Source organism: Mus pahari, chromosome 11 (genome assembly GCF_900095145.1).
Source record: "Mus pahari chromosome 11, PAHARI_EIJ_v1.1, whole genome shotgun sequence".
Lineage (NCBI taxonomy): Eukaryota > Metazoa > Chordata > Mammalia > Rodentia > Muridae > Mus > Mus pahari.
Genome location: NC_034600.1, coordinates 35838487 through 35865592, shown reverse-complemented (window position 1 = coordinate 35865592; position 27106 = coordinate 35838487). Strand labels below are relative to the sequence as shown.

At 40.8% G+C, this 27106-nt stretch overlaps 1 protein-coding gene and 1 non-coding gene across 4 annotated transcripts in view; both read left to right on the top strand.

Annotated features, from left to right (window-relative positions):
* Rnf180 (ring finger protein 180) overlaps nt 1-27106 on the top strand; it is a 167751-nt gene that overhangs the window by 60368 nt on the left and 80277 nt on the right. The window lies entirely within an intron of this gene.
* Nucleotides 14659-14788, top strand: LOC115065059. Its single transcript, XR_003844857.1, has one exon. It is a non-coding gene; the product is annotated as a small nucleolar RNA SNORA17 (small nucleolar RNA).

Here is a 27106-nt window from a genome sequence, read left to right as displayed (position 1 = left end):
AACAGAATTAAAAGGAATTAGAAACAGCATTATTTGACCTGGAGGAATATTTGATTTATTTAGAGCATTAAACCAGCCACCATATTCCTAACCAAAGCCTAATTCATAGCAAGGTTCTATCTCTTCTCCCTCATGTAAAAGCTCTGAGAAGTAAGGAGATGGTTTAAAAAATGTTTTGGGATTCATAAATCTTAAGTGAAAAAACCCCAAAGCATATCACAAACATATAAGTAGAAAAGTGCCACATGCTGATAGAGAAGCCACAGCAAGTTATCCAGAAACTCTACCAAGATTATTGGTGATGGCTTGCCTAAGGAAGAAATGTTCCCATAGAGACAGAACAGCCTTCTGTTAGAAATTGCCACCTGAGGCTTTCATGGCTAGATGCTCCTCCACAGTCTAGATTCAAAGACAGGCTGATTTGCTTGTAAGGAGTGGATGCAGCTTGTGACTGTAAGTTGAATCCAGTGTTCATTGACCATTATGCCAGGTCCCTCAAATCAAGTGAGTAATTTGCTTGCACTTTTTAAGTGAACAACAAATCTAAATAGCAGTACATCTGTTTACAACATGGCTTCCTGAATATTTTATTCCCAAGTGTGAGACTTCTCTGAAAAAAAGAAGGTTCATTACAAATATTACTCTGCTGTTCATTGACAATTGGCTCTGTTATCCGTGAGCCCTGGTGGAAGAATACAGTAAAAGTTGAGTAGTTGTCATGCCTGCTGCCCCATCAAGACTTCTGTAGCACATGGATCACGCAGTAGTTCTGACTTTCAAATGCTATTGAAAAGAGGTATTTATTTTGTCAGGTTGTAACTGCCCTAGATAGTGATTCCTCTGAGAAATTTGTGCAAAGTAAATTGAAAACCTTATGGAAATGATTCACCATTCTAGATTCTGTTAAGAACATTGTGTGATTCATGTGCGGAGGTAAAAGCAGTAACAGCATCTAGGAAGAAGTCGATTCCAACTCTTGGAGATTACTTTGAAGGCATCAAAACAAAAATGGAAGAACCAAGCACAGATGCAATAGAGAATCAACAAGACAGAGAGACTGTCTCCAGAGGTGGAGACTCTGGGTCTCAGTTACTACTATCTCATGGGAAAGGTTCAGCTGCTAAGGACTTGCTTCTGATGAATGAGCAAAAAAAGTGGGCTTTGTGGTGTCTACTCCTGGTGTCTTGACCATCCACAACAAAGGGTTTGGAATATCTCATAATCCTACTTGGTAAAGCACTGACAAAGTTTGAGAAGATTTAAAAATGACCAAAAATAGACACAGTGCTATCAGACATGGTATTATCTTGTGAAGAGAAGAATCAATCACCCCACCCCACCCCCTGAAAAGTTTCACCATTCCCTTTTTAAGTTATTTCTTTGTTTTAGCAAATTACTGTTGCCACCTGCATTATCAGTAACACCGCCCTGTTTAGGAATCCCATTGAGACAAGAGCCTCTGCCAGCAAAAAGGGTCCTGGCTCCTGAAGGTTAACACGGTCAGTAGCATTAGGAAGGAAAGAGAGGGGGGAGAGAGGTGATTTTCATCCATGCTTCCTGAATCACAAAGCCCCGGAGCCCTTTTATATATTTTTAAGATTTATTTTAAAATTATGTGTATATGTGCATACAGGTTTATTCACATGCGATCACAAGTGCCCACAGAGCCAAAGAGAGGGTGTTGGCTCTCCTGGGAGTGGATTACAGGTGGTTGTGAGCCACTCAGCATGGGTGTTGGGAATTGTTCTTGGTTCCTCTGTAAGAGTACTACCTGCTCTTAATGGCTGAGCCACCTCTCCTGACCTGACTCTTGTTGCTGGTTTTAAACATGCTAAATCAAGGGCTGGAGGGAAGGTCAGCACCTGGAAACACTTGCTGTTCTTACAAAGGATCCAACTCAGACACAAGCATCCATGTGGCAGTTCATAATCACGTGTGACTCAAGTTCCAGGTGTACAGACATGGTGCACAAACATACATGTAAACAACACAAAATTCAAGTAAATGAATTGTAGGAGTCAGAGGGCATGTAGGACACCAGAAGAACATGGCCCACTGCGTCAGCTAAGGAAGCCTTACATGGGCTCACAGTGGCTGAATCAGCAAGCATGAGACCTGCATGGGGCTGCACCAGGTCCTCTGCATACATATTATGGCTGTGAGCGTGGTGTTCTCGTAGGACTGCTAACGGTGGGTATGGATGTCTTTTCCCTGCTCTTGGGGTTCTTTCCCTCCTACTGGGCTGCCTCATCCAGCCTCAGAATGAGGGCTGTCACCTTGTCTTGTTTGTATCTTGTTTTGTCCTCTTTGGCTGTTGTCTCTTGGAGGCCTGATCTGTTCTGAAGGGATCTGGGAGAGAACAGGTGTGAGAGAAGTGGGGGAGGGGAAATGGTAGTTGGATGTATGAGAGGAGAACCTATCTTCAATAAAAAGAAAAAGAGAGGAAGAAATAGAATAAAAATAGCCACAGACTTACCCCTTCTGGGTCTCCTATCTACGCGGAACGGGTTCTGGTCGTAGGTGGGCAAAGGAGTCGGTGAAAGTGGGGTGACAAACAGACTCGACACAAGGGATTGTGGATCTGAATGTAATTTGTCAAATCAAGCATTAAACTTTTTATACAGAAGAAAATAGGGAAGTTAGGTGACACACCAGCAAGGTACAATGAGGTTACCGGATTCTTACATAAAACAGAGGAATGTAAACACAGAAGACTGGTAGGAACCAGCTGAGATAAAATTCAATGATAACAGCTGGGATCAAAAACCAGCCCCACCTAAGGTCAGCTTAATCTTAGAAGCCAGGGGCAAGGGCTTCATGCCCTTGCCATAGTTCCTAATCTAGTCTATTGTATAGTCAACCTTCCCCCTAGGCCATTGTAAATTCCTGTGTATGGGTGTAACTCAGCTATCTATAGTTCTAAGTATCTACTCTGGTTCCTCCTTAGATTGCAAACTTCCTTCTTCCTAGATAATGGTAATTTCCTGTGTAGGGCAGTGACTTAGCTATCCATGTCCAGGGTCGGCTCAAGGACTGACTGCTTAGGACTGGTGAAGATCTAACTTAGCTATATGTCAAAAATTCAATCCTTAGAAGCACTTGTAATAAAACAATATTAAGGGAAAGCACACAGATCCGTTTACCAACTAAAGCAAGGACATTGGAGCATTCGTTGTACAGGATGCCACAGTTCCAGGAGACTAAGTTTCCGTGAACTTTTCACCTCGGGACCTCGCCCAGGCTTTTCGGCCTGTCAGGCGGGCTGGTCACTACTGGAGTGGATATAGCAAAAAATATTCTTAAAAATACTAAAACGGTAAGTGCCCCTTTTCTTCGGGGTTTGTCCTTTTGTTCCTGGTTCTTGAGGTAGCTCTGAACAGCTTATCAGCAGCTGAAGTGAAGGGTTCTTTCTGCCATGTTGGGCTATTCAGGTCCCAGGAAGCAGTCTATTTTTATTAATATAACTAAACAAACTGAAAATATATTCCAATCATTTCTGCCTTTCTGTCTTAGATTGTGCCATAAAGACATCCTGTGACTTATCATATCCAATAACAGATCATAAGACACCAAGTCAGAAGAGGTCCAACTGGAGGGAATATTTCACAGAGGCCAAGAAAAATCTGGACACTCCAGCACAGATTTCTCTGCTCAATATATTAGCATTAGACCATAACTTTTCATACTTTATTCACCTACAACCCTTTTTGGCATGAGAAAACTTTACTTGACTCCAGTCATATGGATATATAAAATAAATATGTAAGCTAAACACTTACCAGTAATAAATAATAAATTTATTTTAAAATAATTATTTGGAATACATACACTTTTCCCATTTTAAGACAAGTAGTAATTAATTTGACTTGTTTAATTATATATGGTATTAAAATTTAAAATAATTGCTTCATATAAACATAAATTTATTATTTATTAGATATGAAAAGAAAGTGTACAGAGAGATGGATGTGTATTTACATCCTGAGTAAAGTTTTGACTGAATATTTGATATTTCATGATGTATAACATACTTAACACTTTTCAGAGTTGATTACTATTTTAGTTTGATAATTGCTAGTGATAAGAACACTATTTTGCATAAATACCTGGTATAAAATAGTATAAGTATGGATAGGGCCATTTCAGAACTCACTGGAAATAACTATCTAAATCCTAATACAAATTCACTTAACATGTGTTTTTATAAAATAATGTCAGCTACTCAAATACCAATTTTAAGATCAAGCATACTAACACAATAAAAATCCAAAAATACATTAAATTTTGGAACTATTCTAGTTAATTCTAATATATAACCATGGATGAAAAGTTTTTTATAAAATTATTTTTATTTACATATGTGAGTTTCTTTTCTTCATGTATGTATGCACCACATCTGTGCAGCATCTGCAGAGAACAAAAATAGGTGTCAAAATTACTGACACTGGAGTTATAGATTGTTGTGAGCTAACATATCATGCTGGAAACCAAGTCAGGGTCTTTGGAAGCAGCCAGTGATCTTAACTGCTGATATATCTCCCCAGCCCCATAACAGTTGAGTGGTTTGGTCTAAAGTCAGTGTTAACACCCAGAAGGTCACTTATTTCTTGATGTTAATAGACTACATCAGCCAAAGGTCAAAGGATAGAAATTGATGAATGATTGTGAGTCTTCTTAAATGTAAAGATTGACTTCAAAGTTAATACTTTAACTTTGGAACCAAAGAATGGTAACACTGAGGCCAATAAACGACAATTGTCGTACCAACGAAAGCATCAGAAACTTGGATAAATCTTTTTGTGTCCCAGGTACAGCTGTGGTCCCTTTAGCTGTGTGACTCAATGTAGTCTCAGAGATCCCAATAAACTGTTACTCTCTTATGGCTGTTTTGGAGATGAAGTTAGGTGTCTTGCCAGCAGTCACCCATCCCATAGGTGGCTGGATCTGGGACTCAGACTCACACTGTAAGGCTCCTCACCACTGTGCTCTGCCCTGTACTTTTCATTGGATTTCTCAGTTCTTTTAAGGCCTGATTTCTCACACGTGATAATGTGTGAGAAAAATTGCATTGTCCGTCGTTGTAAAGACACGGGATATGGGCAAACTGTGATGGCTCAGGCTAAGTTTCCCATCATTTAGTGAATCATCTACTTCCTCTAGATTTTGGTTCAATCTTCAAAAAAATATTAAAATAATTTCTTTTAGGCTTATTGGTAGGACCAAACTGAAAAATGTTTATATGATGTGTACTTAACATAGTAAGATTCACAATCATTAGGGCTGTCATTGTCATGAAAAGAATAAAGTGAAAAATATTGCCATTTAAGATTGTCTAGAAGGTATTGGCAGGTATATTCCAGTAGCTGTAGGTTTCTGTGGTTAATCAAGTAGAAACTTTCAAAGGAGACAATAGAAACCCATGACTTACATAATATAGATAGAAATAATATAGATAGAATATAAAATATAATATAGATAATATATAATATAGATAGATAGATAATATATAATATAGATAGAAATAAATCATACTGATGGGTTAATTTGAAATGTTCTGAATTATACAGTTTAGGTAAAGATCCGGATGGAGCTGGTGTGTTACAAAGTTGAAACAGCATATATGTTCACCAGGTCATCTCTAAGGGTATTCTACTTCAGTGGAGTACAAAGAGGTCCTCGGGAAAGTTCATTAAGGAAAAATGAAGAGGGTCTCCTGGGATCTGAGTGCCCAGCAGTGAGGATGCCCAAGAAACGGTGTATCTTAGGAAGTGACTCTAGGATGATTCTTCATATCTTTGATAACCTGCCTAAGTGTTTAAATTACATGGAGCCATGTTGCTCTCTAACAGTAAGAATGGAAGCTTCTAGTATCTGAACACATTTTTATAGATTGCTGTTTATCTGAAATGAGACATTTGGGAAGATGTGACGTCACCACAGCACTACCTGCATAAAGACAACACCTTGTGCTTTTCCTTTGATGCCACCTCCACACCGACCTAAACCACTGCTCTCCCCTGTTGTTTCTGGGGTTCCTGCCTGTGGCAATAGTACAGAGCACTCTTTTTACTTTAACACTTGTTCATGTCTTCCAGCCAGCCTCCCTAAGTAGCCTCTTCTTTCTTCTCAGTCTGTATTAACAGGCAACAGCTCCATATTTATTTCCTCAACCCAAATCACCTTTCCTACAGCCCCCCAACCGATAACTGTGTAGATTGCCACTCAAGGGCCTTGCTTCTCTCGTATTAATTGTATCCCACAATTTCTGTATGTAATTTATAGTTTAGCCAAATTGAACTAGTTTTAAAAATTTAAATTTATTCTTCTCTCATATATTACATCCCAACCTCAGTTTCCCGCCCCTCCAGCCCTCCGAGTCCCTCATCCCCCACTACCTCCCCAGTCTCCCAGTCATCCGTTCCTCCTCCATTTTTCTTTTCTTTGTAAAAAGGCCTATGTTCAGAGGACTTAGGTCAGACCCATGTAGGCTCCATTGTTGTCCGTTCAGTCTCTATGAGCCCGTGAGCCCAGGTTAGTTGAGTCTGTGGATTTTCTTGTGAAGTTCTTGACCCCTCTGGTTCCTATAATCCTTCCTACCCATCTTCTACAGGATTCCCTGAGCTCCACCTATTGGTTGACTGTGGGTCTCTGCATTTGCTTCTGTCAGTTGCTGGATGAGGCCTCTCTGATGACAACTGAGCTAGGCACTAATCTATGAGTATAGCAGAATATCAGTAGGAATTATTTCATTGACGTTTTTTTCTTTACCAGTCATGTTTGGTTTTATCCTAGGTCTCTGGGCTATTCAACCTCTGGGTCCTGGAACCCCAGGTGGTGTCATTGGTAGCATCCCTCACTTGGCATGGGTCTCAAGCTGGATGAGTCAGTGGTTGGCCACACCTACAATTTCAGAGCCACCTTTACCCCAGCACATCTTGTAGGCAGAAAAAATTGTAGGTTGAAACTTTTGTGGCTGGGTTGGTGTCCCAATCCGTCCACTGGCAGTCTTGCCTGGTTATAGGAGATGGCCAGTCCAGGCTCCATATCCCCCATTACTAAGTCTTACCTGGGGTCCCCCTTCTAGTTTCTGGGGAGTTTCCATTGCTCTAGGCTTCTAGTTCATCCCAGAGATGCCACCCCCATTCCAGTAGTCTCCCAGGACTCTCTCCCTCCATCCTCCCCCCAGTCTGATCCCTTCTGCCCACTCCCACCCCCAGTCCACCCACTTTATCTATTCTCTTTCCCTGTCCCAGGCCCTCTTTGAGTCTACTTTGTTACTGAGCTTCTCTGGGACTGTGGAGTGTAGCATGGTTATCCTTTACTTTACAGATAATATCCACTTGTAAGTGAGTATGTTTGTCTTTCTGATGGACTTCTTTCTAAATATTGAATATTTTCACCTCTTACCTTCCTCTCATGTTTACTTGTCTGAATTATTCTCTCATACACAGCATGTTTTTGAAATGCCTATCACATATTGAGCCATATATATAGCATCCTTTCATGACATCCATCTCCTGTGTATATAACAGTAAGTCATTGTGTTCTTGGGTATTACTCTCAAATATGTCCTGTTCCCTCTATTATATATTTCTCTTAAGTGAGGGAGAAATTATCAAACTAGGTCTCTTTCAGTCGTCCTTGGACCTCTAGCATAGTGCTTTGGATTTTAACGGCCAAAAGAGAGATGTTACATGAGTGGATACAGGGTAGAAACTATTTCCTGACTGTTTGTGAAGGCAACATACTGAATGATGACAGTTTTGATGAATTCATTTATGCAGTATATACTCTGTGTAATCTAGCTTTCAGAAGTTTTCAGAATTTTGAGTGTCTTAAAACATGAGCAATCTGACAAGTAAAAAAAAAAATCCACAGTTTGGAATGGAAGATGTTCAGGAAGGTTTTTTTAGTAAGTTATTGGATGATATGACAGTTCTTACATTTATTTCTTCATTTCTATTTCTGATTGGGAATTTGTTAGGGTTAGAGTGAAAACTGAAAGAAGTTTACCAAATTTTGTTTGGTTTCTGTTCTTGTCTTACTAAAGTTCACAAATTGTTACTCTGTTTTTAGCCTTCAGGACTGGTGTTCTTTAGACTGTTGCATTGGTTGTCCATTGCTGAATATTTCCCCAACATTTATGGGCCTGATACAATCACAGTTTTTTTTGTTCATCATCTGGTTGGTCAATAGAGTGGACTATTATAAACTGCCACTCCTTCTTTTGGTCCTACTCACATTATCTCTGTCAACTGGATTCAGAAGATCACACAGATCAGGACATCGGTATCGGTAGGCAGTTTGGCCTCCACTTAAAGAAAATGAGAGTGCAGCAACCATTGTGAATGTCACAGTGCCGGCTGAACAGGACAGAGTCACTTCCTAATCCTCTGGCCCTTATACTCTTTCCACTCCCTCTTGAGAAATGTTCCTTGATCCTTAGGCATTTTGCATGTGTATCCATTGAGACTTAGTGCCATAACCTATATTTTGATTGTGGTTTTCTGTTGATTGCCTCAATTTTAGAGTGAGGTTTCCTTGATGCAACACTTGACTTCAGACATAAGGACAAATACTTAGGGTGCAAGTAGGGATCATTATGGACATCACTAGCCTTGGATAGTTGATTAGGTTTCTAGTACCAGGCAGGATTTCTCTCTTGTTGAGCAGGTATTAAGTCCTTTTAGAGAGACATTGGTTGCCACCAAGGTATGTATGCCACTCCTCTATACTCAGGGTTATTGTATTATCTTGGTGGTGGTTGTGGTTCATAGCCTGTTGGTTACTTCCCTCCCTTGGAAGTTTTCATGGGGCCTCCTGCTAACATGCAAGCTAGACCTGAGGCAGGAGATATTCAGGTCAGTTCTAGCTCATATCCATCTGGGCCCTGTGTCAGAAGTGAATGGTGTCTTCAGAAAAAGGAACTTACTTTACACCACTGGGAACAACCAAGGACAGTAACAATAGCCTGTAATGTTTGAGAATGGATGGAATGTCAGAAGCTATACTTCTTAAGTCTTACCAGCATGACTGCCTAAACATGAGCTAACCGAGAACAACAACAGATGTACCAAAGGGGTTAAAGGGAGCAAACAGGGGGCCTCAGCCCTATACAAGGAACTGCAGGCAACTAAGAGTGCTGAGAGCAGGAGAAACAGTCTTCCCCAGGGAAGAGCACACCGATTGGCTATTCAATACCAAATGGTCAGCTCTGAGCACATACACATGCAGGTAACAATAAGCTGAGTGAGCAGGCGATATTTAGGAATGTAAATGTATAAACATATAGTCATGTAATAGCAATCAATGAGAAAGGTTACAGATTTGAAGGAGAACAAGGTAGGATATAAGGATGGTTTGCAGGGAGAAAAGGAAAGGAGGAATGATATACTATAACCTTCCAAAGAAGAAAAACGAGGAATAATAACCCAGTATACTAAATTTGCTTTCACATGAAATTGAAACTCAGTGACTCAAATAATTTCCCAGTGCTAAAAATTTCCAGAACTGTTTTGAAAAGCTAACTGGGTACAGCTTGCAATTGGGAAGAGCTAACATAGTATATTAGGAAAAGAAATCCAAACAGATGGAATTTGGATTTTCTCATGCTGATGCAAAGAACCCAAGCCAGGGGAACTTTGGTTTCTTCAGTTCAGTGCTTTACCCACAGAAAATGAGAATTAAATGAGATTCTGTTCCGTAGTCATTTAGTTTATAGAGAATTTCCCTTTTAATAAAAGTCTAGGAATTTCTAGTGCAGTCAGTTACAACAGTGTGAAATTACTCTTTTTCTATTTATTTGTTGTGCAGAGGGTACCACAGTACATACATGGGTGTTGGTTCTCTCCTTCCACCATGCAGGACTTGGGGGTTGAGCTTGGGTTTCCAGGCTTGGTGACAAGCTTCTTTCCCACTAAGCTATCTCTCTGGCTCTTCTTTCTCACAGTCTTACATGACTATCTTTTCTAAATGACAGTTGCCTTGCCTCAGTACACTTTTTTTTCCGCATTTTTTATTAGATATTTTCTTTATTTACATTTCAAATGCTATCCCCAAAGTCCCCTTTCCCCTCCCCCTCCCCTGCTCCCCTATCCACCCACTCCCCTATCCACTACAGGGTTGCAGCCCCCTTCAACTCCTTGGCTACTTTCTCTAGCTCCTCCATTGGGGGCCCTGTGTTTTATCTGACTGTGAGCATCTACTTCTGTGTTTGCCAGGCACTGGCATAGCCTCACAAGAGATAGTAATAGTGCACTTTTAAAAATAGTTTATTTCTATTACAACATACATCAGTACTTTATTATATTTTTAAATTTATAAGTGATTTCAGTTGTATAAATATTCAACATTTGTTTATCAATTAATAACTTGACACTTGAGTTATTTTCAGCTCTGGGATACTGGGAATAATATTGCTGTAAACTTTCTTTCTTTCTTTCTTTCTTTCTTTCTTTCTTTCTTTCTTTCTTTCTTTCTTTCTTTCTTTTTATTGTTTCATTTATTTGCATTCCAAATGTTGTCCCCCTTCCCAGTCCCCCTCCAAGAGTTCCTTACCCCATCTCCCCTGCCCTTTATGGGGATCATGTTTTTCCAAATTTTTATTAGATATTTTCTTCATTTACATTTCAAATGCTATCCCCAAAGTCCCCTATACCCCCCCACCCTGCTCCCCTACCCACCCACTCCCACTTCTTGGCCCTGGCATTCCCCTCTATGGGTCATATAAAGTTTGCAAGACCAAGGGGCCTCTCTTCCCAATGATGGTCAACTAGGCCATCTTCTGCTACATATGCAGCTAGAGACTCGAGCTCAGGGGGTACTGGTTAGTTCATATTGTTGTTCCACCTACAGGGTTGCAGNCCCCTTCAGCTCCTTGGGTACTTTCTCTAGCTCCTCCATTGCAGACCCTGTGTTCCATCCAATAGCTGGCTGTGAGCATCCTCTTCTGTGTTTGCCAGGCACTGGCATAGCCGCACAAGAGGCCGTTATATCAGGGTCCCTTCAGCAGAATCTTGCTGGCATGTGCATTAGTGTCTGCGTTTGGTGGCTGATCATGGGATGGATCCCCGGGTGGGGTAGACTCTGAATGGTCCATCCTTTCTGCAAATCAAAACAACCCTGAGATTCTACCTCACACCAGTGAAAATGGCTAACATCAAAAATTCAGGTGACAGCAGATGATGGCGAAGATTTAGAGAAAGAGGAACACTCCTCCATTGCTGGTGGGAATGTAAGCTTGTACAACCACTCTGGAAATCAGTCTGGCTGTTCCTCAGAAAATTGGACATAGTACTACCGGAAGATCCAGCAATACCTCTCCTGGGCATATACCCAGAAGATGTTCCAACTGGTAATAAGGACACATGCTCCACTATGTTCATAGCAGCCTTATTTATAATAGCCAGAAGCTGGAAAGAACCCAGATGTCCCTCAACAGAGGAATGGATACAGAAACTGTGGTACATTTACACAATGGAGTACTACTCAGCTTTTAAAAACAATGAATTTATGAATTCTTGGGCAAATGGTTGTATCTGGAGGATATCATCCTTAGTGAGGTAATCCAATCACAAAAGAAGTCACTAGATATGCACTCACTGATAAGTGGATATTAGCCCAGAAACTTAGAATACCCAAGATACGGTTTCCAAAACACAAGAAAATAGAAGACCAACATGTGGATACTTCATTCCTCCTGAGAATAGGGAACAAAATACACATGGAAGGAGTCACAGAGACAAAGTTTGGAGCCTCCGTACACTTTAAGTAACTATTTTTGTCAAAAATTTTCCATGAATGACTATGGAGATGACTTAGTTTTACTTGTCACATAAGCATGATGACCAGAGTTCAGATGCCCAGCACCTATGTAAAAGCCAGAGAAGAGAAGAGAGGAGACAGATGGGCTCCTGAAGCTCACTTGGCTACCCAGGCTAACAAATTTGTGAACTCTAGCTTCAGGAAGAGACCCTATCTCAAAAATAATGTGGGGAGCAATTGATAAAGGCACCTGATATTGACCTCTGTCCTCCAGGTGTATATGCCTGCTTGTACCTGTCTTCCTCCTCACCCATAGCTCATGATCACATTCATATCGTACATGCACAAACATGCATACACATATAGACTGACTGACAGACACACACACACACAAACACATACCTTGAAAATGTTGTGATATAGTTTGAAGTAATACACTTACACACACACACACACACACACACACACACACACACACACACACACAGCAGGTCTTAAAATTACATTACAACCGTGAACAAAATTGAGAAGCAAACATCAAGATTTAACAAAGCTTTAGAGTCATTTTAATTTTTTTCTCTAAATATTTGATCATGCATTTCTATATAACAAAGCACTTTTTCCTGTATAACATGACACTTTTTCCACTGAACAGAACATACATACAGAGTTAAAGACAGTCACTCTCAGGACAGATTTGCCTGTAGTTTTGGGCAATGGCTATTCTGCTGAACCACACACAGCTCCAGAGGATTCTAAGATAGGCAGCACAGCTGGGGGAATACATAACATTTGGCCTGTTTGGGTTTTTTTTTTTTTTTTTATTTGATTGTTTTTTTTTGTTTTTTGTTTTTTGTTTTTGGTGAAATGTTTAACATCACTTGCTAAAAACATGGTCTTTTGTAATTCTTAGTTTCCATTCTACATGTATTTACCACCGCCGTACATTATTAAATATTTGATTCTGTCTTCCTTCAACCTGCACCGTTTTTGTTTGACTCTCACTGTTAAGGGACAGAATTCAAATCTTGCTCAATCCTTGCGTTGTAGCTAAAATATCTGTTGTCAGTCAGGCTTTAAATCTGTGGCTCTTCACCTATGGAGGATGTTGTACAAGTCCATTCACATCTCGGCCCACAATGTCTCCTGTTGTGTCTGTCACCTGCCATCACACCCCATTCAACCTTTACCAAAGCTCAGTTTGATCTATATTTCCTCTCGGGTCCCTAAACCATGTAAGTATTCCAGTATGTAGTTATTTCCCATGTTGGTTTATCTGCTTTATAGCCTCCATTTAAGAACCGTCTCATTCTTCCTCTAAAACTCATTTTAAATATTAAACTTTAAATAACTTACCTAGGAAAATCCATCTGATTCCCTGCCACCTAGACTCTGTAAGATTTGTGTGAATTCTTTAATAAGCTATGACCCATTCAAAGTCAACAAGGTCTGTCATTCAACTTAATATTTGACAGGCAACAATAAAATCTGAGTTTGAAGATTTTATTAAAATTGCTTGTGAGCCGTAACTTCTTAGTAAGGCAATCAGTGTTGGGAACAGTCAAGAGGAAGGAACCCGTGCTAGAGCACGGAGGGACTTCTCACACAGAAGCGCTCCTTCCCACTCCTGCTGAGCCAAGTGTGGCCCCATACGACCAACTCATTCTTTTCAACACCAGCACTAAGTACAAGGAAAATGTTGGAATTTGTTTTCTTTTTTCTTTTCAAACTTTGAAAACACTATATTTGGCTTTATGTACTATACTTTGATTTAAAACACAAGCTAAATGGAAAGCCATTCAGAGTTCTTGGGGTCCTAAATTTGTGTGAGGAATAAAGATCCCAGACAAAGTAATGTGAGGTTCTTATAAGTTTACCTGAGGAAACGGGCCAGTGGGCAGCCTGAAGACAGACTCACTGTGAACATATGACATGAAGCTGCCCAGCTCATGACAATCAACCACCCCCGTTAGTCACTGTAGAGCACATGCACATGGAGAGAACCTACACAGCAGGGAGAGTACCAAGTAATGCACAGAGGTCACACAGGGTCACCCTAGACATGGTTCACGGGTGTTACAGCACAAAAAACACACTCAAAAAGAGGATTTAGCCCATTGAAGCACTTCTGTCTATCAGAACTTAGGAACATGTCATTTTGCCTACTTTTCCCAGACTTCTACCAATTAAATCCCTTACTGTTTTCCCTGTGGGCCACTCCCCAGTGATTTCTGTCTACGGTCTTTGATTTTTATTTTATTCTATTATAATTTTATTTTTGACTTCTGCATTCTCCTGAAAAGGATGAGCTTCCGATGGGGCCTACTTTAAGGATCGATGGGCTGTGCTTTTTAGCTTTCTAATAGATAACTTAAAAAAATGCATTCAAAATATAAGCTTAAGTAAGTTGTCAGCATGATTTCTTTACTGTTATTTTTGTTCCTTTGAGACAGGGTCTAACTATTACTCCCCTACCTCAACTTCCCAAAGGCCGAAATTACCAATGTAAATCCCTATTCCCAGTCAAGTATAATTTTAACCTTTTTTTTTTTGAAAATGAGCATTATTTTCCCCTTTTATTAAACATGGATTCTTTTCTCATACTATATTATCTGACTAGTTTCCCCTCCCTCTACTCCTCCCTGTGCCTCCCTATCTCCTCTCCCACTGGCCACACCCGCTATCCATCATTCATTAGAAAAGACCATGGAGAAGGAAAGTTTTGAGCTCTCATGTGTTACTGAAACACAAGATTATGTCAGGTGCAAGGGTGATATTTTGCTAACTGAACAACAGGAGGTATTTATTGTTAAGCCAGCAGCAATACTAAGGGGTTTAATTGTTCATGGCCCTTAAATAAACATATACAGTGATACTATATTAAGTAAAGCTTCCCCTGCCCCTAGAGTTTGCAAATGTAGCTGCTGTGTCACATGTGCACCAGAAGGTGGCAGAGAGGAGAGAGATGATGTTGATGCTCAGTGTTGTGACCTAGGAACATTTAAATGATAAGTAGCCTAACATTCCCTGAAAAAAAGCAAGGCTGAGACCATTAGCAGCCCAGCACCAGGGAGCCTGAACAGGGATATCCTGAGATGACCACAAGGCTGGTGCGATGAAGGGCTTGCGGGGCAGAGTAAGCTCAAGCTGACCCCTGCCTGGCACCATAATTCACAAGTAGGAGATAGCACTCTTGAGATGAGCCCCAGACACTCACAGACCCCAGGCACCACCAAGAGGACCAAGGAAGTAGTAGAGAAATGGAAGAGAGTGAGAAACAGAAGGATATGAAAACAATGGAGAGAGGCAGAAATAGAGATGCAAGGGTAGTGAGAAATGTCTGATGTGAGTAGCCAGTGATGCCACCTGGGACCATAGTAAAGTCCTGGCCTGTGCTGCTATTTGGGGCCACATCTGGGTCTCTAGCCCTGCAGCAGAGGGGTCTGTTACCACCAAAAGTCAGGCAGATGTCCCTGGTCTGGGCTGCAACCCAGAGATATGTTGCTGTCTGAGGGCAGTAACTGGCTCTACCCCTCACCTGGGCATTGTGGGAGAGCTGGCCCTGAGCTCATGAGAACAGGAGACCTGACACCACCACTACCAGCACATTGCAGGAGCTTCGGGTGCGCTGACCAGAGGGTACTAGGATGGGAGAGCTGGCCTTACCGCTCTTCTCCCATGCAGCAGTGTGGCTGGGGGAGAGATACCCTCCTCCTCTCACTCCTCAGTATCTGCTGCATGCCCGAGCCCTGGTTCTAGGGCATGAGAACAGGAGAGCTGGCCCTGTCCCACGCTAGCTGTAGCACTTAGGAGAGTGGGTCCTGCAGCTCGGCTGGGCAGCACAGTGGAGCTGACCATGATGGTAGAGTCCTAGATGAGCCTGTTCCAAAGGCATGTGGGAGAGACCTGCTACTGATACGCCATGCAGTTACATGGGCAAGGGAGGAGAGCTGGCCCCAAGGCCATCAAAGTGGTAGAGTTGGCCCTGCATGCTACAACACTTGGGAGCAGGCCCTGCACCTCACCTGGGCAGTACAGTAGAGCTGGCTCTGGATGTGGGGGTCGAAGTGAGCAGGGCCCAAGGGCATGAGTGTGGGAAAGTCACCCCTGATCTTGTCTGCTGGGTGGTGGCACAGGCGAGGCAAAGCTGCCCTTCTCCCTTCCCTTGTTGAGAGTGGAAGAACTGAGAACTAGCCATGCCTCTTACTAGCTGCAACACTGAGAGAGCAGGCACTGTACTTCCCCTGGCCAGCGGAGTAGAGCTGGCCCTGTTTGCAGGGTTTGCTGGAGAGCTACCCCTGAAGGCAGGAGAGTGGAAGTGTAGGGGGCTGACTAGCTCTGGTACCTCTCTGGCCCAGATCCAAGCTTTTGAATTGGCCCACCCCAACATTTTCCTCATCAGTGAACTTCTGGAGTGCAGGAAGGGGCTGGTTCCACAGATCCAAAGCTGCAGAATCTCCGTGTCACAAGAAAACAACAGAATATCCAAGAGGAGTCCCAGAGAGGACCCAGTACTGATAGAATAGCAGAAGCCAGAGGCCTCACACCAGAGGCTCCCACAATGAGATTTTTTTCTCTGTTAGGGGACAGATTGCAAGGGTGGATGGAGGGTGGGTACCAGGGCAGGGGGAGATGAGTGGGATTGGGGTGCATGATGTGAAATTCACAAGAACCAATACATTTTTTTTTTAATCTGGAAAAAATTAATCTATCTCAGAAAGTTAAATTTATTATATGTAAGTTGTTTAGAAACAACATTTAGAAGTATTAGTAAGGGACACTTAAATAGTTACAAAATGAGACATAAGAATATTCATGAACTCATTTATGTCTGTATACACATACTTCTTTATGCAGCTAACAGAAGAACTGTTTTCTCAAGTACTTTCCCACTCGCATATGCTCACACTGGTATTAAACCACTTGGTTTTAAAAAGAACGTCAAGATCATTGAAAATCTTCAAGTACAGCTTTGTTATATACAGCAAACTTAATTGTAGTTTTTAAATATTTGCAGATCACTTGATCTTTTGAGGGAGGGGCATATATACATGGCACATGTAGAGGTCAGAGGTTAACCTCATGTCTGTTCTTGTTTTATTCCTTTATTGAGACAGGGTGTCTTATTTGTTGGTACATTAGTTTCCAGGGTTTATATGGACTCTAATCTTGTCAAAGGAGGAGCACTACTGTGCTCAGATTTGTGGGAACTCTGGAGATCCGAACTCAAATTCTCATGCTTACCCACCAAGTACTGTGCCCACAGAGCCATCCCCAAACCTGCACATCCTGTGATATTACATATGGGACCAAAAGTGAGTACAGAGGTTCATCTTTAATTCTCTGGAACCCAACAGACAAGGGTTGAAGCACACTTGAAAGAACAAGTTGTCTTACCTGGCTGTCACACAACCCACAGGGACTAGAAGTTGTCTGGACAATCTCTTCATCATAGAAGTCTAGCAGTAAATCAAGATAGCATGTGATCTGTGGGAGATACAAGGCCGAAAAGGAGAGAATTGTTTTGTAGAGGGAACAGCTATTATGGGGAGCCTGGGAACAGAAAACCCTCTTGTCACAGGGGGGCAGATTGGAGCCAAGAAATAGACTGGAGAGCTCTAGGACTCCATTTCCCCATAACACTGCTGAAAGTGAGGGGACAGGCATCTAACAGGCATAAGGAGCACGACAGGGAGCCTGGCCAGAAGGCAGAGAGAGGAACACAATCCAAGCTATAATTGTATTCCATAGATGGGTTGGCTGTACTTACTATTCAGGGTTCTATTATGTACATCAGTGATGCTCTGACCCTAGGGCCTAAAGATGTTCATACATTCCCTATGTCTAAGACTGGCTAAAATAAAAGTCTTTCTGGTCTTGCCGTTCTCAGATTTTTGTTGTTACTGTTGTTTGTTTTTCTATCACGGGGTTCATGCAACCTAGGCTTACTGTGTTTTAGAGCAATTACTATTCTTGGCATGGTATAGATACTGAGAGAAGTTTTCTGTGGATTGGAAAATCAGAAAATAGAACACCAAGGCAGTCTCTGAGGAGACCTCTAAATAACAGTGAGTAACAGTATCTGCAGAAAGAGACCTCAGTGGGCCCGGCCCAGGGTTAGATTAGTGCCCACTAATGACATTTATTTCAGACTTGAATTACCCAAAAGCACACCAGCTGAATGTGTCAAGAGCTAGACACCGGTGTCTGTGGATGCATGCACACACAAGAATTCCGGGAGAACAGGCCGGGCCTCAGACTGTTGTAATTCACACGGAGTTTGACATTATTAACTGATCATCTGCTTTGTACTTAGAAAAACATGCTGCACATAAATAGAAACTTGCTCTTGCTATCTTTTCAAACGATGTCACTGTTTCCTCAGAAGGGCTTCCACCGTAGCTCGTCCCCAAATGGGCACAGCCATGGTAAGAGACAGCATCTTTTTGGAAACAACTTTCTTTTGATGTTTGCACAGTTTTGTTATGCTCATTTTCTAAGAGCACAACTCGAAGTCCACTCTGATAACGGATTCTGAAGTCTAGAAGTCTAGAATCGTTTTTACTGACTGGAAGTACAATGATTTATAGTAAATATCTCAACATTGACTCATCATGCTTAAAGGAACATCATAGCAATAAAATACATTCATAATGGTTATTGTCCTCTCCCACAGCCTGGTGGCAGCTGTCATCCCTCGCTTTGATTTGGGGAATTTGCCTGAGTGCAGATGGGATTATACTATTTGCCTCTGTGAGATTTCCTCACTAGATAGAATGTATTCAAGATTTGTCCATTGGTTGTATGTTGATGCACATGGCTGTTGTCTGTGCAACATGGCAAAAATAAATAGTATTGCAATGGACTTTGAGACATCTTCCAGACCCTGAGGTCAACTCTTTTGAGTGTAAATACCCAGAAATGGGGTTACAAGACCATATGGTAGTTTCATTCTGTAAACTTTTTTGAGGACTTGCCATGTCTGTACCACTCTCCCCAACACACAGCAGTGTATCAAGCCCACTTTTCTCCACCTGCTGACCAGCATCTGCTGTTTTTCTTTTATAATCACCACCCAAACAGAAATGGGGCTTTTATTTGCATTTTCTTGATGATTAGTAAGTGGAGTTTTTCTCTGTGCACTTGCTATTTGTATGTCTGTTGCTGTAGAAGTATATATTGTTTTCTGCCTTAGTGTGATAAGGCTGTTGTATCTTTAACCATTGAGCTGTAAGAGCCCCTTACACCATCTGTAGATTAGCCTATTACAGGTGTGTGGTTTGCAGATAGTTTTTCCTATTGCACAGCTTGTTGGCTTGTCTGTTGTTTCCTCTGTTATGCAGATCATTTTCTCTGATTGGACCAATCAGAGAAGCCACAGGCAGGGAACCCCCATAATTCTGATTATTTCTTTTTCTCATTTGTAAGACACTGACATTTTAAATTCTGTGGATTGATTTTACAGTGGTGGCAGTTTTCCTGGGTGCAGTGTTTATTTTGCTTTGTGAGATCATACTGTTGATTTTTCTACCAGTTAAACAAATGAGAGGAGACATATTTTAGGGTCATTTTGTTCTGTGCAGCCCAATTGTCACACAGCATGGAGTTGTAGATATTTCATTACTAGTCTACTTTGTAACCTGGTATCAAGAGGAGAGTCCATGGACATAGGACATTTTAGAACCTGCTGGAAATGGCCTAGCTTTATCCCGGTCTGCCTAGAGGTTGTAGTGTTCATGTTAGTGTATCTTGCAGGTGGCTCCTTGGCTGGTTTGGGCTACTTTGTTTCCTACTTCTCCTGATCATCACACAGCTGACTTTGTTCTTGGTAGCAATTGCTTTTGTTGCATGCTACATTTTTCTCTAACCCCCCCCCCATTTTTGAAAAATTGAATGTCTCTCTGTCTCTGTCTCTGTGTGTGTGTGCGCGCGCGCGCGTGTGCGTGTGTGTGTTTGTGTTTGCCAAATCAAGAATGGAGTGGTCTATAAGGCAATTGTCTTAAAGCATTGCACTCCAATTGAGTTAAAAGCTGTTTTATTGATTGCGGTATTTTATAGCTAACTGAATTATTAATTTGACTTCATTTGGCATGCGGAAAGTTTTAAAACCAGAGATCTTATGACACATCATGCTCTGTGGCATAGATCTTTTACCTTTCTCCTAAAGATATACTAGTGGTAATGAATGTTTTATAATCTACCTGCATGGAGACAAATACATAACCACTATCTTTAAAAACAGACATCTTCATTTGAAAATGCTTATTTTGTATAGTCTTTTCTTGGAAAACAAATATGCACTCTAAATGGGAAGCGGAGTGAAAGGGCTCAGAGGTGTTTGCCAACCGTAACAGAATGCCTTCGTTGGTAGAAGATGCTCCAGCACTGTTCACCCATGTACAGGTGTCTTCCAAGGCCTACACCCAAGAGCCAAGTAGACTTGAGTATATCTCCTTGGTACATTATTTCTTTTCAACCCCCTCTCCTTTTTCAGGGAGATGGATTCAAATAAAAAGGGATATTATATCTCTCCACATTAACCATCAGTATACCAACACACCAGGAGCATTTCAGACCCTGCTTTTTATAAAATGGTACCAGTTTTGTAGAATATGACATACATAGGAAAACTGTACAAATTATATCCTGTTTTCAGGGACCAAATAAACATAGTAGTGTAACAAAAGCTTCCTTGGGTGTATCTGTCTTTGGGTCCATTGTCTGCATGCAGCTGAGTATATGCATGAATGCAAACCAACACAAAATTGAATATTTAAACATTTTGAGATTGTGTGTGTGTGTATGTGTTATTTGTTTTTGTTACTCAAGTTTTTGGTTTTCAAGTGTGAACTTTGTAGATTATGTCAAGTCCCCACAACAGAGGGTTGGACATATCTGCTGGTGACCTTCAGTAAAGCTGGTAAGTTCCAATTTATCCAGTATTTCTACCACTATTTATGACAAGCCTTGGTGAGTCATGTGCATGTTGATAAGAACATCTTTTGTTTATCATAGACTAACATGAGGCTTTTCACTCCTAAATGGAGTTATTGCGCGTGTTGTCCTGAGCTGGTACACCTGAAACAGCCCTTGGTTTGAATTTCCCAGTACAACTGTGACAAAGGTACCTCAGCATTAAAGTTAAACTTGCTATGTAGCCAACACTTCAACTCTCTGGGATTAGAGGATTGAGGCACTATGTCATTACTTTACAACTTCTTGGCAGTAAGTACTGTCTGAAAGCTAGCTTTACTACAGTGCACTGCCTTCTGTGATGCCAGCAGTGACCTCCTGTCTCCTCACTCTCTGTACCATACCTACACTGATGCCCTTGAACAGGCGTATCATGGCTTCTATCTCCCACCTGCACCCCTGATAGCCCCATGAGTTTCTCATTCATTCACATTGCTATCCAAATATCCCTCCCTACCTCGCTTAAACAACTCAGACTCCCTAATGCATTTCCCCTTAAATCCTCGTGATCTGCTACGGTCTTAGTTAAGGGTAAAACAGTGCTGAGCTTTTCTAGAAGTGGTTCCCATTTCCAAAGTAGAAGAAGCAAGCCCACACGTTTCATCTGGGTGAATTCTCCTGTACACTGACAGAGTTCCACCTGTGTTTTCTCCCTTCGCCTTTCCTCTCTTCTCAGACAGCTATCTCTGCACATTGTCAGCCAGGAGCAAATATAGTTCTACAAAATCAAAGCCATACAGCAGTGCTTCTGGGTTTTCATCTGGTTGAATACCTTTTTAAATGATACTGTTTTTAATTCTCTATAGAAATAATATTCCTGAAAGAAAAGGCCCCTGAAGGAAGCTCTTGAGCTTGGCTGTTTGGCAGGAAGGCTTCTGAAGAAGTCCACTGACAAAGTTGTGACATTAGGCATAAAACTCATGCCATTACAAATTCATTGAAACTGGGTGTATTGGTGTATATGTTTAATCCCAGCACTCAGGAGGCAGGGTTGAGAGCATATCTGTGAGTTCAAGGCCAGCCTGATCTACATAGCAAGTTTGATGCTAGTTAAAGCTACATAGTAAGGCTCTCTTTAAAAAACAAACAAACAAACAAAAAAACAAACAAAAAAAACAAAATCAGAGAACAAAAGGTATTGTGTTGTAGATGCTCATGTCTGTTGCACTTAGAGGCATGTTCTCTGTGTCCCCTTACCCAGGGTTTTGAGAAGGGACACAGTGAATGTGAATGTGTGGGAGGCCTGTATCTACCTCCTCTGGCCATTAATGTCACATCAGCAGGATAAAGGTCAAATGACAGCTGAACATGCTCAGTATCTAATGGAGGAGGTCATGGGAGGGGTTGGAGAGGGAGAAGGGGGGGAGGATGAAAACATATTGTACTCACGCATGGCAATCTCAAAGCTTAATCCTAAATTCAATGATGCTGATAGAAAGCAGGGCTGGAGGGCCATTTCCTGCTTTAGACCCAGGCTTGGTGCCTCCGACTCAGGCTTGCATTAGCAGCCAGCCCTCTCACGCTCAGAGGTGTAGCCTCAGACTACAAGTGGAGCCAGATTTTCTTGGTTCTAAGGCTTTTAGACCTTGATCTCTCTGGTTCTCCAGCAGGCAAATGGCCTACTGTGGGTTTTTGAAGCTTACATAACTGATGAGAGGCAGAGAGAAAAATACATAAACAAGAATTAGTGTGGCTACATACCTTATAAACAGCTGAATTATCTTCCCAAATTCACTGAAAGCCACTTTAGTCAGACTGAGAAGAGACTCAAGTTTGAAACAAAAATTAAGGAATTTTGTTGACTTCATTTTCACACAGAGGAAAAGAGAGTCAGTGTCTGTGAAATTGCTAAGGAACATATCCAGATATGAAACATATGAGTTATAGCTTCATCTCAGCCGTGTAGTTTTGGTTCAGTTTCTCCAACAAGGAAAATACAGTTGTACCACTGATGCTCAGGATTCGCCTTGTATAGCTAAAGGTCATTTTGAGAAGACTAGAGAAAAGTGAAAGAAGATACTCAAGAAGAACTCCCTGGGAATGTTCCTACCACAGAAATGCCTTCCCAGTCTTTCTCCCTGTCCCCAACCAGGGAAACCATGGATACCTTCCCAGCCAACAAGGAAACCACGTGGCAGCTTCCAGTACAGCACAGGAAGAAGGGATGTGCTGGAAAGTGTGTAGACTGGCCTTTTTACAATGCTCATTTCAGTGCTCACGTTGTCTTCAAGTTCAGGGTCTTCTGCTGCTCTGTTTAGTAACTGGTATTAGCTGTCTGCTGCACCAGTACCAGCCCCATTTTAGTCTGAGGCAGTGAGGTATGGAGAAAGCTGACATCTGCGTCATAGAACGACCAGGTAAAGAAGGTAACATGTGATATCAGATGATGATGTGGGCCTTGGACACTGGTACTCAGGACCAGGCAGATATCTATTGCCACATTTTCCACTCTTGTCCCTTTATACTAAGCCCTGAGGCCTGAGGTGATGCCACTTGGACAGCAAAACCCTAGGCTTCCTATTTCCACATGGTGTCCAGCTCATACCTTCATTAGATTACATCCATAGGTCTTCAGCTCTAGTCAGTGCTCGGCAGCATGAAACTTCTGACATTTCCTGGAGGCATACTGGCCACAACTTGTCTGTGCCACTGACTTCTTCCTTTGGAATTCTCCTAGGGGAAAAGCTAGTTTATGAAGACTGGAATAGGTGGAGACCTTCTCAGATAAACAGAAATCAATACATAGTTCAAGGGGTAAAAGCAATCAGGGAAACAGTCTTTCATCAAGTCCTTATTGAGACAAAAACCTGTATCAAAGCAAAAGAATAATCTGAAAAACAAAACCAAATTCTGCACCTCAAGGAAGTAGGCAAACAAGAACTGAGCCCAAAATCAGAAGGAAGTAATAAAGGTCATTATAGAAATTATTGAAAAGGAGACTAGATCAGCAGTTCTCCTCCTGTGGGACACACCCCCTTTGGGGCTGAATGACACTTTCCCAGGGGTCGCACATCAGATACTTACATTACAACTCATAACAGCAGCAAAATTACGAAGTTGCAATGAAATAATTTTATGTTGGGGCTTACTACAATATGAGGAACTGTATTAAAGAGTCGCTGCTTTGAGAAGGGTGAGAGCTGCAGTTCTAGAAAAATAGTTACAGAGGATCAAAAAGAAGAGTGGATTTTCTAAAAAGCAAATCATTACTCAGAGAAGAAAAATTAATCAAAATTGGAAATGAAAAGGCATAATAGATACAACATTAGTATAACATTACAAATGTACATATTCGACTTTATATTAAAGTTTTAGTTAACATACAATAAGATCACTTTGCCATTTTTCTTTCCTACCTCCAACCTCTTCCATGCCCAGCCCTCCTTAAATTGATGGTCTCTTTCTTTGATTATTATCGTTACATATATACGCATAAGTATATAATACGCCTTACTGAGACCATTTAGAGTACCTTGTTTATATAAGACTCCAGAGCTCACTACTTTATAAACATTTATATGCCAACATTTGGACAGCTGTCATGAAATGTACATACTCTTTGATACATATACTTTATCAAGACATGATCATGAATAAAGAAAATCTAAACAGAATAATAGGAAAGGAGATTAAATTACTTATAAAATGTCTCAGACAAAGACAAGAACTGAACCTGATTGGCCCCATTACCAAATTATTGCAAACACTTAAAGAAAAACCAGTGGCAAAAACAATTAAAAAGTAGTGATTATTACGTATTCACTTCGTAAGGCTAGGTGATATTAAACTCAGAAAATAATGTACAATTAAGAAAATGAAGTATAATGTCTCTCATAAGTCCACAGGCAAAATACTTAATAAAATACTTGGAACACATTTAAAACATTTTGAAATTTTTCTTAATGGTCAAGTGGAATTTATCATAGAAATGCACTTGACTCAATAAACTTAGAATTATAAATGGAATAAAATTAGCATGTATATCAAAATAATGACAAAATTCATATGATCTTTTCATTGTATGCAGAAAACAGAGAGTAAGCAGTTATTTGACAGAAACTCTCAACATAGTAAATACAGAGCAGATGCATCCCAGTCTAACAAATGCTCTATGATAACCCAATATCAACATTGGTTAGGTACTGTGGTTTGATCCCAGGGCCATATGAATACTTAGTTAGCACTGTGTTCAAAATAGCACTGGAAGTTTTGCCCAGAACATTAAAAATACCCAGTTTATAAAGGAGGAAATGAAAGTGTGCTATTTATAGACTGATCTTACTGACAGAAAATCCTTTTATTCTAGCATTCCGTCTTGAAATAATAAATGAACTTTGTAAAACGCCAGGGCACCAACATTAAATGATCAGGGTGTTTCTGTATGCTGATAGCAAATCACCTAAAAACCATCAAGAAACACTCATCTGAAATAGATCCAGACAACAAAATGAAACGTTTCTACATCAGTGGAAGAAATTAAAGAACCTACAAATAAAATGGGAAGATAACCTTTGTTCAAGGGCTAGAATGATCAATATTATTGATGTCTATACTAACCCAAGTGTTGTATAGCTCAATTAAAAGTTCCAGTGATTCCTTATAACAGATAGGCAGCACTGAATAACCTTTCTTTGGATGTGTACTCAGTAGTATGTGCCGAATACAGGAAAACAAAATTAGACCTGAACCTCATTCCCACCAGGTTCAACTCAAGAAAATAAGACTTCAGCGTAGGACTGGCAAGTGTGCAGCTTCCAAAAGGCAACAGAAAAAAGGCAGGTGTCCTGGCACATCCATAGTTAGGAATTTGGGAAACAGAAGAAAGGCAGGTGTCCTGGCACACCTAGAATCAAGCATTTGGGAAACAGGGAAATTATGAGGTTGAGACCAGCCTGGACTGCAGGGAAGATGGAAGCATAAGGTAAAATCACTGGTATTCTTCCAGGTGAAACATCTGGCTAGAATGCAAATATGGGGGCAATAGAAACAAAGTATTTGTCATTACTTTTATTATTTTATACCAAACTTGAAAAAGAAACTGTTGGTACCATAGAAGAAACAATATGCAGATGGAACAGTATCATGTAAATGAAAGAAAATGTTTGCAAACTCCATAAGATGAGTTGATATCTACAGTATCTAAGGAATGCTAACAACTTTATAGTAAAAACTGCCCATTTAAAAAATTGTCAAATAGGTATTTCTTAGATGAATTCTACCAGAAATGTTAGAATTGTTCAACATAGTATTAATAGATCAAATATATTGACTATTGGCAAGGAAATGGAGAAAAAGGACCCTTTCAAACTTCTGATGGAAGTATAAGTAATATATCTGTTATAGAAAACAGCGCAGAAGCCCTCTAAAAATTACAAATAAAACCACCAGACTGTCCTACTCTTGTGTACAGCTCATCAAGTCACATCAGCACCAGCATGGCCATATTTATTTCAGTACTATTCACAGTAGCCAAGATATGAAATCAGTCAACTTGTTTGTCAGTGGATAAATGGATACAGAATATGGTGGGGCAAGATAGATGGCTCAGGAGTTGAGGCCCTTGGCTGCTCTTTCAGAGGACCCAGGTTTGAGTCCTGGTACCCACAGTTAACAGCTGGGTGTAACCCCAGTTTCATGAAATCCAGTGCTCTCTTCTGGCCTACTTGGGCATCTGGTATGCACACTGTGTATAGACCTATATGCAGATCAAACATCTGTGCACATAAAATAAATAAATAAATATTTGAAAATAAATGTAAGCTCTTCATATATCTTATATTTAATATACATTTATATATAATATATTCAGCCATTTTAAATGCTCAGTGAAATAAGCTAGGCACAGGAAAAAACAAATACCGTGTGATTTCCATCATGGGGCATCACCAGCAGTTGATGTCCTAGAAGGTGTTGAATGGTGCTGTCTGGGTTGTTGCACGTGCAGAGTGTCGAGGACTCAGTATATGCAAAATTTCAGGTGGAGGAGTAAGCTACAGAGAGTGATTGCACAACACAACCACTGTCGTTACCATACTGTGTTCCTGAAAAATGCTAGAGTGGATGTAAATTATCCTCACTACAAAATTGGTAACTACACGAATTAACTAGCTAGATATAGTCATTCATCAAAGTTTTATGTGGTTTATACATGTGTAGAATACGTACACACAATTTCATTTAAAGAATAAAAATAAACGTTAAAAGTGGGGCTTGGGGAAATGGCAAATATGTAGAAAAGCCATCTGTTTTAGTGCCAGCTGCAGAGTTGGGTATACAAAGAATGGTGGTGGGGAAGGCTTCCCAGAACTGAGTAGTCCTAAAGTGGAAAGCTTCAAAGTTTTATGTACTGCTTCTGAGAGGAAAGTCAGCT